Source organism: Poeciliopsis prolifica, unplaced genomic scaffold (assembly GCF_027474105.1).
Source record: "Poeciliopsis prolifica strain line A6 unplaced genomic scaffold, Auburn_PproV2 SCAFFOLD002, whole genome shotgun sequence".
NCBI lineage: Eukaryota > Metazoa > Chordata > Actinopteri > Cyprinodontiformes > Poeciliidae > Poeciliopsis > Poeciliopsis prolifica.
This window is the reverse complement of record NW_026562377.1, coordinates 2,284,227-2,297,059: the sequence shown is the minus strand read 5'-3', so window position 1 is coordinate 2,297,059 and position 12,833 is coordinate 2,284,227. Positions and strand designations below refer to the sequence as shown.

Sequence of the window (12,833 nt, the reverse complement as noted above, 5' to 3'; positions counted from 1 at the left end):
CAATAGATTGAAGGCTGTAGAGCCTTTTTAATGCAACCTGTTTATTTTGATGCCAGAAGCGATGCTGATTGAATCAACAATAAAAAAACTCTAGACATTTATTCTGCAGAGTAAAACTGCCAAATGCCTGCCACAAATCTGAACAAACTTTCAGAAAACTGTAAAAAGGCCGAAACCAAGAGTTCCTTTAAATCTAGACAAAAACCCACCAGTTTAGAATCGGTTTTGAAACATGAACAACATTCTGATGTGAGACGCTTTAATTGTTCAATAATTTTGTGTTTTAGTGTTTTTAAGATGTAAAGCACTTTAAACTGCCTTGATGCTGCGCAAATAAACTTGATTGATTGATTGACTACCAAACTGGTGATAAATTACTGCAGCAACGACAAGAAAATACTTTTGTTTCTTTAACTTTTACTGGTAATTTAGGCACATTTCCTTATCCGGGAGGGGAGCGACACTCAACAGGTCCAAGATCCGCCGTTACATCATAAATAAATCCCATAAGAATAAAAACTCCTGTCCTTAGCTTTATTTTAATAAGGCTGAAAATCTGCAGTCTGGACAACAAACCAAGCTGTCCCCATTTCACCTAAATGTAACCCCGACAGTTTTTAAGCGCAGCTCATCAGCGATCATGAGCGAATCTATTCCTCCTTAGCTTTCTAGCTAAGGAGGAATATTTGGTAGTGGGATTTTTATATCCCCATGAAGTCTTCTGCTCTTCTCTTTTAAGAGAGCTAAACTTATGCGTGCAAGTGTGAAAATGTTTGATGAGGGATGGGCGCGAGCCTTTAAAGTGTTTAAGTCTTTCATCCCTCCCTCTCCGAGACATTTTAATATGTTAAACATTAACGATGTTGTCAGAGGCGACAGACCAACGTGGAATTGTGCCGTCGCTTGACTCACTGGTTTGTTTTCCAAGCTGGGAGAAGATTGAAGCTGATAAGTCAAGCCGCTAAATATAAAGTTGAGAAATCATTAAAAGCATGTAAATATTCCCCTCCAATCCCTTTACACTAATCCACACCATGGCCAATGAAACTATTCATTAGAAAATCATCAGCTTTGCAACATTCCAGGATTTTTTTCATACTTAGGGCACACGCGTGTGTGAGTTTCTGCTTTTTGCTTGCATGTGAGCAGCAGAGGCAGAAAATCTGTGGTTGCATGCATTTTTTTTTTTTTTTGGGCCAGGTTTAAACTACTTACTCATGCAAATCACCGAGCCATTTTCTAGGTGTAACTGACAACATTAAGTCTAATCCTAAAACGCAAATCTCACATTGTTCTTATATTAAACCTGCTACAGATTTCTAATGTATGAATGAGATTCACTGCCAGCAAATAATCTGTCACCGCTTTCCTGTTTGTGGCCAAGGTTAAAGGTCAAATCCATAAAATGCATGTTGATTTAAAATATGAAAGAATATTTTAACCATACCGACCCATATTTTTTAAACTTAGGGATGTGACTCATTTATAATGCATTGAAACAGATTGATTGATTGTTGATGAGTATAACAGCCCAAAGTTGAGAAAATAACGTAACAGACGTGGCTAAACGATGCGAGTTCATGGAAAAGGCTTTAACACTCAATATGAAGAGTAATAAAACATTTTTACTCAAGTAAAAGTAAAAAAGTATTTGGTAAAAAGTTAATTCAAACTATCAATGATTTTAAAAATTATAAGTAACAAAATCAGGTAAATGAAGGGAACCTTTTCCAAAATACACATTTTGGACGTTTGGATTTCTACTCCTAAAAACACCCAAATACTAAAAAAAACAAACACCCAGTTGGTTTTGGTAATATTTTGATGTTTTGTGGTGTCTGAAAAATGAGCCGTTTCATAAACCTTCACAAATCAGCAGGCATTACCGAGCAACCCCACCTGATCTCCAGCATGTTTGGTTTTATTGCTTTATGATCTGTACAATGGCTGCTGGAAAAAGACGAGTGTTTTGTTGAAACCACTTGCTGCATTCTTGTTGGTTGTTCTGGAGGCTCCACTTCTGCTTCTCTGAGAAGTACAGTTGTAAAGTTGTGCATCAGTTCGCAGTTATTTTCACTTGTGAGTGTTGAGCTGGGGGCGTGGCCAGCAGCAGCTTCTTTAGATTTAAAGTGACGGAGGCTCTAAAACAGATGAACATCTCATCATCTGAGAAAAAAACTATACTGAACATTGTCTGTATTGTCCTAACTTGTTCCAGGAACCATAATAGGTCACCATTAAAGGTCACCTTTATGAAAATCACCATTCAAAAGATGTGACATTGCTGCTTTAGGGTCAGAAACCGGACTTCACTCCGGTTTATGAAGGTATTGAATGCGAAGCGTTCAGATATTTGAACTCTGGTTTCGTCAAATATTTCTGGAGTAAATTTCAAAACGTAGCCAAATTGACCTCGGGTAACTGGGCTGTGATGACAAAAACAAACAATCTACCTGGCAGCAAGATGGAGGAGAGGGCCTCCATTTCAGGCCGAGTGCTCGGTATCGGTGAACCTTTCCCCAGGTGTGTGTGTGTGCGTGTGTGTGTGCGTGCGTGCGTGTGTGTGCGTGTGTGTGTGTGTGCATGTGTGCGTGTGTGTGTAAGAGAGCCGAGGCACTCTGCTTGGCAGCCGGTTTGAGGAAAGATTATCTTGACAAATTGGATAAACATCTTGTGTGTGACAGGATGCTGATGGAGGGTCCGCCTGCCCACACACACTCACACACACACATACACACCTGGGACTGTTGGCTGCTTTAGCCAGCACTGTGTGTGTTTGCGTGAGTGCGTGTGTGCGAACCCCGCCTAAAGGCAGGTAACAACAGGTCTCCCTTCCCAAACAGAGAATGCAGGTTCTCAGGTGTATCTGCCTGCTCCACTTCAAATACTCTACCATAGTACTCTGTGTTTGTTTGTGTGTGTGTGTGTGTGTGTGTGTGTGTGTGTGTGTGTGTGTGTGTGTGTGTGTGTGTGTGTGTGTGTGTGTGTGTGTGTAGAATGCTGCACAACACAACTTTCCGACCTCATTGGTGTTTTTTTCTTACATAAGTTTTCTGTAATTTTTCTTACGCTACTGTAGGTTGAATAACTAAATGAATGTGTGTATTCAAGGTCTTTAGTCATATTTGAAAATAAAACATTCATCTTGCGGCGTGGCAATGTGTGTATTCAGTATTTTATTGAGTTGCTGGTGATTTCGTAGTCATGGCATGACGCAGGTAGGGTCAGGGTTAGAGCTGTCATATTTACTTAAACCTTCCAGGCAACAGTCGGATTATCTTTTCGTCTTTGAAGCCACATGTTGTGACTGTCAATGTCAATGTCAGATTTATTTATATAGCACATTTGAACTGCACAAAGTTCTGCACAGTGGTACAATCAGATATAAAAGATTTAACTGTAAGATAAAAAAACATTTGGGTTAAGATGGACTGAAGGACCACAATGATGGACTCTGACCTGAAACCTCAGAGCCACATAAAGACGGCTACAAAGTCGGCCTTCTGTCACCTGATAACTTTTCCAGGATCACAGGACTAATGTCTCATCCATAGAGAAACTCCTCCCTTCCTTTCTCTTTAATTGCTTTGATTACTGCAGCAGTGTCTTCACAGGTCTGCCTAAAAATGTATAATTAAAAAATCCAATTCAGCTGCTGTCGTTCTGACTAAAACCAGGAAGTTACAGCACATCACTGGGAGAATAAACACTGTTAACACTGTTCTGAGTTTATAAACCACTGAGTGGCTTAACACCACAATACATCAAAGATTTGCTGTTGTTGTGGTTTCGTTGTTGCACCACAAATCTAAAAGGAAACTGCAAAACAGCAAAAACACAGAATTTCTCTAAGTAAAGGCTAAAAACTCACTGGTTTAGAGTTGCTTCTGATTAGTAATAACTAGTTATCAATATATTTGATCGATCGATATGTATGTGTACAGATCTGTATGGGAGTATGTATATGTGTGTCTGTGCAAGTATAGGTATATAAATCTAATATAGCATGAATCAAATCCTAACCACACTCCATGCCAGTAGGGGGAGGTAGTGCGACCTGTAAAACATTTTCTGCCAACTTCCGATAAAAATCATGCTGATGTTGACGGTATTTGACAAAATTAAATGTTTAATGGTTGTTTCATAAAAGGTCTCAATGTTTTGTTGATGTAAGGCACTTTGAACTGCCTGGTGTTTCACAAATACACTTGATTTTTCAACAACGGCAGATTTTCCATTGAAAGTGTATCAATGTAGAAAATTAAAACCAAGAAATTAGCAAAGGTTTATGAAACAGAAAGCAAAAATTAAACAGGAATCAGTTATCATACTCTTGCTGTGTTAAAGTTAATATCTGTGAATTCGTGTTTGTATGGCATCAATAGTGAGCAGATGAGAAAACCAAAAGAATAAAAACAGGTTTTAACTGTAGATGTTGAGAGTTTGATATATTAATATTTTCACTGTCAGCTGTTTAAGTTTCATTTCAAGGATTTGGGGATTCATGATCACTTCTGCGTTTCTTCTATCTCTCCATCGTTCCATTTCCTCTTTGCTCCGTGGGGTTTCCACCCACCAATGGCTGAAGGATTTGGGAGCCATTTTTGTCTCGATTAAAGCTTCTGCCCCGCTCAGATCTTTCCCAGAAGGACGGAGCCATGACTGCGGTGAGGACAGAAATGTGTTTGTGTGTTTCAGGGTGGCACAGAGAGGTCACTAGATTTACTGTTGGAGTCGCTCTGCTTTATTCCTCGCGCTCCGTTTTAGGCATGTAAGGCCCTTATCTGAGGAAGCAAACGTCAACGCTGCTCCTCCCCGCTGCGTCTGACAGCACTGCACTGAAATCCTACAAAGTTAAACACGACCCCGAAATAAACAGCAGGGCGCTGAGTTCAAATTGAGAAATTGTGTCTTACTTAAAGCTGCGGTATCTAACTTTCACCTCCTCCAAGAGCTGCTATTGCTGTCTGACGAAATGCTTCACTCCCAAACAAAAACAACCAATCAGAGCCAGGAGGCAGGGCTTGATGCTGTCAATCAATGCTGAAGAATGTGCAACCACCATTGCACATCGATTGACAGCACTAAGCCCCGCCTCCTGGCTCTGATTGGTTGTTAGTAGTTAGCACTGGGAGTCTTCATGAATGTTTGACTGTTATGAAGTTAATAATTAATAATATTATTAATAAGCCCATTAAAAGAAAAACATTCATAAAGACTCCTTCATGCTCATAACAGGCATTATGTCAGTTTTTTTAACACCCCACAACTCCTCAGCCACAAACACAAGGTACAAAAAAATTAAATGTTCTATATTTACTAACATAAAACTGCAGGTTATTAAATATAAACCATCCACAAAAAACATAATAACAGAAATTATGTCAGAATGAATTCCCTGAATCAATACGTTATGCTTCAAACCTTTTTGACCTCTTTTACTTTTTCATTCTGAGTATTTCATGAAAATCCTGCCGGTTGGATAAATAACCAGAAAATCAAAATACTCCACCAAACAGCATTACTGAACAAAACAAAACGATTTAGGAAAACACAAGAAAACTTCATACAATTAATACTTTAATTTTGTACCCTAAGGATATTTAGTGAAGCAAACATATCAGGTTTGGGAATCATTTACTTTTAAATGTGACCAGCATGTTTTAACATCACTGGCTGATTAGTTAATTGCAATTTAACTGAAGTACAAAAAAAAAAAAACATAATTTAGACATAAAGTATTGTTAATAACACCTCATTATGTAGTCACGAGATAAAAACTTTTAACATTTTTATCAGAGAAAATGATGTAGAAAACTAGCAAGCGTAGCTGGTTTTCTGGGGGAGACTGCTGATATTTTATGATTTTTATCCTGCTCTGCTGTAAATACACTCAGACTAATTTGAGTTTAAAACACTTCTGTCTGCTATAAGTACAGAGTGGTGATAGTCACTGTTCGCTCATAAAAAGCAGCTCTTCATTAAAAACAGGGCTCCCTGTCATAGATCCAACAAACGGTTGTAAATAAAGACTCACAATGTTAAATTAAACACACACACACACACACACACACACACACACACACACACACACACACACACACACAATCTCATGCAGTGGATCCTCTGTCAGACTATCACAAATTCACACACACAATAAATGACACCAGTGTTGTCAAAACTGACTGCAGACAATGTTGCCACTCTGCTTAACTAAAAGTATGCCATGCAAACAGCCTTTTCTGTCTAGTGTGTGTGTGTGTGTGTGTGTGTGTGTGTGTGTGTGTGTGTGTGTGTGTGTGTGTGTGTGTGTGTGTGTGTGTGTGTGTGTGTGTGTGTGTGTGTGTGTGAAAGAGGTCACTAATGAACCAACAAAGAGCTTATGGAAGAGAAGACAGGATAGATTATTCACTATAAAAAGCTGCATATAAACAGGAAAGGGGGGGAGAGAACATTAAAGTGGAGAATTAAACAAACGTAGCTGGTACTGAAACTTCCAGCGTCTTACTTCGACTGATCCGGTTTAAATGCACAATATTTCTATTCGTCATTACATGAAATGTACATCCCAGCAGATCAACAGTCACTGTTTCCTGGAAACAATGAGTGAACTTCTGAATCCGTACAGTGAAAGCATAGATGTTTGAAAAACAATTCAGAAATGACAAGAAACAGAGAAAATTAAATTCTAACTAATGTTTTCTGTGCAGCACAATGTCTGTTGAAAATGTTATTTATATGAGGGGAAATAACAAAGTCGCCTTAAAATTAAATGCATTTTTCCCAAGTCCCTGCAACAGGGGGCAGATTTTAAGCTTTTTGCCCTTACACCCATAACTGCCCCTCCTCACTGTTAAGCATAGATGTATTTGGTATCCATGGAAAGCCAGAAGATGATAAAAAGCATTTGAGATTTTCAGATGTCAGCGACCAGGAACCATCAAAAAGAGATTGTAGGGAATTCTGGTAGTGCCAAAAAGTATATATTTTGGTGATTTGAATTTGTTTTGTTTTTTTCTGTAAAATGTGACTAAATTTGTTTTTTTGTTGTTGCTTTTTTACACTGGATTTCTAAAAAGTAACTTCACCTTTGTCAGCTATAATAATTTATTGTTTAACTTTAATTGAATGAAAATAAATAATAAATGTATTCAAGAAAAAATAAAAAGAAGCAATTTTGGACATGCAAAAATATGTCTAGTGAGTGAAGAGACAGAAAATCCCCAGTTTTGTATACAGTACCAATGGTTAAAACTTAGCTTTTTGTTTACTACACTATTTGTAAAATATTTGTAAATTTACTATTTTTGCACAAACAATATGGATCTATGGAGCTTCCTTGTGATATTTTAAAAGGTTTTACAATCTATAATACAAAAAATGGCTCTATTCAACTCAGACTACAACTTGCCTTACAACTTGTAAGGCAAACTTTGCGTTTCAAGATGGCCGCTCCTCATCATAAGATTTGAAGGAAACATATTTATTTGACAAGACACACATGTAAAAGACAGAGTAAAGTTTAAAATCAATGTTACATGCAGTGCCTGCAACTCTAATTTGAACAAATTGAAAGTGGTGTTTGCGTTTGGAAAGTAAAACTTAACATCACGATTTTGGGTGTCGCCATTTTAAAATTCCAGCGACTTTTCCAAAACCTCTGGTCTGACATTAAATCAAACTCAGGTGACTGGATGCTGCAAAATTTGTGCTTATGTCTTCTAAAGAAGTTTTTGTGTTTCCTTCAGTGGGTTTTGGTGCAGCGCCCCCACTGGCCTGGAGGGAAAATGGGATTTCGATTGGTTTAGATTGACATGGTGCAGTATGAAAGCGACCTCATACTGTTCACACCAGAATATCAGGTGTGAAAACACCCTGAGAGCAGGAAAATATCCAGATATCCTCTGACATTAACCAAATAGGGGAATCTTCTGTGTGAAGTTTCTGGGGAGACAGTTGTACAAGTTTTCCTGAGCGTACCGTGGCACTCAGTATGTTTTCCCCTGTGGTAGTGAAAGGCTAATTTACAGCTTAAACACAGGAAATGACCTTAATCCCCTGAGTTTCCCTTAATCTGCAAACTCTTTCTGTTCTTCATGCTCCAAATGATTGAGCAGCACACATGTCCTCATGCAGCCTCACACGGCACTAAAGCTGCTCACTGGTCAATGGCGGAGGAGATCCTGTTTAAGGTGATTAGAATTTCATCTGAAGGCAACAAAGAAATAATCCAGAAAACTAACGGTCAAATGTTAGAGGTTGTTGGGTTGCTTTGTAACACTTTAAGCCAAACGAGTATCCTGTAACACATGGCTCAGTAATATTAGCTTCATGTCACTGCAGAGAAGATCATTGCACAAGGAGGTGGCAATACCTGAACATTCTGCAAAGGCAGATTTTGTGTTTTATTATATGTTCTGTTTATAGAAAGTAGACAGTTCATAGAATAATATCTTAACAGCTGATTTTTGGAATGATAGTAACCCGTAGAAATTAGCCCCTCGTTCTGCGCTTCGTTTGACCATCGACTATTGAGAATCAATGGCTTGCAGGAGGTGTGGACTCTGGTTGAAGTTTTAATCTTTACCCAATCACTATTTTCTCGTTTGATCGTGAAGAAGCTCTGCTGCTAAATTTACTGCTGTATGCAGAAAACAATTATCCATCACAGCGAACATCGACGTCCCAAGCCACATGAACAACGTCTTTGCCAGTGATAAAATGTTTCAAACATTTCTCTTGCTCCCACTTTAATTGCTCAATATTTGGAGACCTATAGCACTTCCTTGAATAGCTTAGAGTAAGTATATGGGTTATATAAAATGTTCTTCACATTGTTTACACAGTCATTCTTAGAGACTGAGAGTTTAGTCTGCTCAGTTCTGCATGTTTTATGAGCTGTTTCAGGGCGTCCTGTCACTTTAAATCCAAATAAGCTGCTGCTGGCCACGCCCCCTAGACTCATTTCAAAGTGGCTGCAAACAGATGCACAATTATGCACCTGTAGAACAAACTCTTGTCCTTTCCAGCAGCCATTGTACAGCAGTAAAACCAGTTGACCAAATATGCTGGAGCTCTTCTTGGGTTGCTAGGCGACGGGCTGGGTTGGACCGGGGTTGCTAGGTAACAGGGCAGACTTAACATTCTGAAGGTTTTTGAAACGGTTCGTTTTCCAAACACTAAAAGACATAAACATGTCGTCGGAAACAGATGGAAGGATAAAAATGTTCATAATAGATTATCTTTAATATCACAGACAGAGCCAGTGACTGTCTGCTGTTGCTTCAGGAGGAGTGAAGGCTGAAAGTCATTTATCGTTTTCTCAGAATAATACATTTGACTGTGTTGTTTGGTAACCAGGATCAAATCTGAATGTTTGTACTGTGAAAACACTTTTTCACAAAAAACAAAACAAAAAAAATACTTTTAAAGATGCAAATCGGTGCCAGGAAGGGAATAAGCTAGAAAGGTTGGCAAGTGTCGAGGTCAGCTTGGGCTGCGATGAGAAAATAATAATAATCTGACGAAAGAATAAAGTTTTAGTTATTTAGCAGGAAACTACTTGCAAACATTACAATTTTGCAAACATTCATGTCTTTGGTTCTAGAAACCCAAAGATATGAAAATACATTATATCCACTCACAGCATATGGCCAAAAAAAACTCACCTCTGCCTCCAGAGATTAAAAACAAAACAAGAAGAAAGAAACACCAAAACGTCACATCTGTCACATCCATGAAGAGTAACTTGGAATGATTGTAAGGATTGCCTTTATTTTTTGTCTTGAGACAACGTGTTGTGAATTGGTGCTATTTAAATAAACTGAACTGAACTCTCACAAAATAAAACACAAACCAGCACACGTTTTTTTTTTTTTTTTTTTTTTTTTTTTTTTTTTTTTTTTTTAGCAAAGAGGCATTTATTTTACTGCATCCTGCTGAGATGTGACAGCATAATAAACACCTTCCTGCTGTGCTTTGCCACGTGATTGGGCCTCTTGTATCAGGTTTTATGCCCATTACAGCATTTCCCTCCTTTAATGTATGGTTTTGATTGACAAATGTGTTTTTACATTACAATACATTTCGTTTCACAGGCAGGAATTTCAAACAAATTGCATAAAAAAAAGAAAACACTTTTCTGTGTAAAACCACTTAAGTACTTGGCCATTCTCCCAGTCTGGGTTGTCCTGGCTGCTGAATTGACAAATTGGCACCATATAGGTTCTTATCACTTCACCGCCAACCTTATTTTATCCCATTAATTACCAAAAATGTATTTCTTCTACACTGTTGGAGAACATTAGCAAACAACCAGCCAAGGAACACAACAGACAGGTCAGTGGAAAACAGGATAATTTAAGATTTAACCTTATCAAATAATAAGGTTAAGTTAAATATTTAAAATGACATAAAACAAGAAAATCTCTGAGAAAATACAAAACACTGTAGACCAGAGAAAATGGGATTTGACATAACTGAGTTCCTTCTTATTTATGTGAAATAAAAGAAGAAAAGCGTTTTGTCTGCTGTTGTGTCTCAGACTGAGACTGTATTGTGATTCGTGTCATCAGGCGGTCGATGCCTTCATCCTCAACACAACCCGCACTTATTCACGACTCTTCTTCATTAACCATGCATAGAGAGACACTCCAGTAAGGAGGCTGTCATTGGTGTTAGCTGTAAAGTATAACGTGCCAAGTATTAGATGTGATAGCTTTGCTACACTACAACAGACGGATAACAAGATCAGGAAAAAGGTTTTACTTTACAAAAAGAAGAGCAAGGGATAGCAAAGTAGTTCAGTTTTGCTAGCTTGACTATGACAATCTAACATGTAGATGTGCTGCTGAATTTGGTGTTTTGGTTTAGTTAAAAAACAGGCAACAGTTGAGCAGGTGATTAAATTAGCTAAGCTGTTAGATTAGCTAATGTTAATAATCACAAAATAAACAGTTGTCTTTCTGTTGACACCGTTTTCTCTTATATATCACCCGTACAGTGAAGACTTAGCGTGTCATGTTGGCAACTTGACCACTAAAACCAATGCTATTCATCGTCAGCCAGCAGCAGGGGGCGGGTCTCACACTGCAACGTGTCTATAGATGCTGCTGTGAAATTAATGACAGTCTCATTCATTGTTGCAAAAACAAAAAAGCTCATTGAAGAAACTGAAATAATTCAAAAAGAAATTGCTAAATTTATGTATGACTAAGTTTGCTAAGTAAATGATTACAATACTACGTCAAACTTCAGTTGAAATCACTCCACATTTGAGTTTATGTTAATATGTGCAGTTTCATCAAATCATGTTTAATTTCCAGCAGATTCAGAGTAGAGATCTCCAGTTTTTGTAAGCATATCCATTGGTGTGTTTGTTCTGGTTGGAGTGGATTTGTGCTTTTCCATTGGGAACAATGATTTTGCTTGTGTTTGTGACAGCTTGACCTCTTCCTTTCTCTGCCCCTCTCACACACACAGGCGACGATTCCTGAATGGGGTTGGAGGTTAGCAGTCGGTTACACGTGACGAGTCGTAGTTAATTCCAGCAGCACAAAGGAAGCTCTGGGGGCCGCCAGATACAGCGCTGCTCACATCATCCCATCGCTGCACCAGCACTGCACCAGCACTGCACCAGCACTGCACCAGCACTGCACCAACACAGTCCCTACAGAAACAAAACACACCTCTATTAACGGCCTTTCAAAAAGTTACAGCAATTCAAACAAATCTAGAGCAATAATATATAAATAGTCCCGATGTATGAGTGAGTGAGGACTCATACGTTTGTCTTTAAATTAATGTTACGTGACATTTTGAAAAAGATGGTTTGTATTGTTTTGTGAATATCTACTGAAGGAAATGTGTTATTTAAAAAAAATCATTTTATGACTAATGTTAGGTTTAAAAGAAAAGAAAGATAAACATGTTTCTTCTATGGGATGTTGGAAAATTAAAATATGACATTTTTTCCAACCAAAATTAGATCTGAAAATAGTTTACATGTATTTTTAGTCATTCATAGATGAATTATGTCAACATTTTTTTAAACATCAAAATTAGTGTATTTTCCAAAACTGCGATGGAAATGCTGTTTTTGCTTCACACAATCAACAACAAGAAGTTACTACTGCGAAAACCACAAAGAAGACAACAGGAAGTGACAGGAAGACTGTTTTTTTTTAATGACTGACTCCTGGAACAAACTCAGTCACGGGATTATTATTGTGCATCTTATTTAACAGAACTGCTGCAATATTGCAAAATTGTATTTTTTTCACATTAGCAGAATATTGGCAAAGTTTTGCTAACTTTTTTTATGAAAACGCAGCTACTGGTGAGAAAGTTGAATTGGACCCATTTAGAATTACAATGTAACTAATGAAACACAGTGTGTTGATTTTGCAACACACTGTGTATTAGAAAAAGGACAAAAATGATCAAAACGTGATTTTGACAAGTAGCTCACAGCCACAAATCAAGGAAAGCCGCAGATTTTTGGATTTACTTTATTTTTTTATTAAATTGTGTGTGAACCCCACAGAGACAGAGTGTGTGTGTGTGGAGGTCTGGATGCTCATCAGTGGTGTGTGTTTACTGATTAATCTGTTATCCATCACTATCATCTCATCTCCGCCCAGTAAACAGGCATCAGTGACTGATCACCCTGATTTCAATCAACAGAAAACGCTTCATCAATCGGGTCAAACACACTAATGTGGTTTGAGAGTGTGGACAAACAAATGCCTTGTGTGTGTGTGTGTGTGTGTGTGTGTGTGTGTGTGTGTGTGTGTGTGTGTGTGTGTGTGTGTGTGGATGGGAGGTGGCAGAAG

General features: G+C 38.1%; 2 long non-coding RNA genes across 4 annotated transcripts in view; one reads left to right on the top strand and one right to left on the bottom strand.

Annotated features, from left to right (window-relative positions):
• The window catches only part of LOC129372393 (uncharacterized), a 122,137-nt gene that overhangs the window by 90,070 nt on the left and 19,234 nt on the right, over positions 1 to 12,833 (top strand). The window lies entirely within an intron of this gene.
• Positions 9,228 to 12,833, bottom strand: part of LOC129372386 (uncharacterized) — a 154,897-nt gene continuing 151,291 nt past the window's right edge. For both annotated transcript variants that reach the window (XR_008607244.1, XR_008607245.1), the window contains one exon: positions 9,228 to 11,668. This is a non-coding gene — a long non-coding RNA (uncharacterized LOC129372386). The remainder of the gene's footprint in view (positions 11,669 to 12,833) is intronic.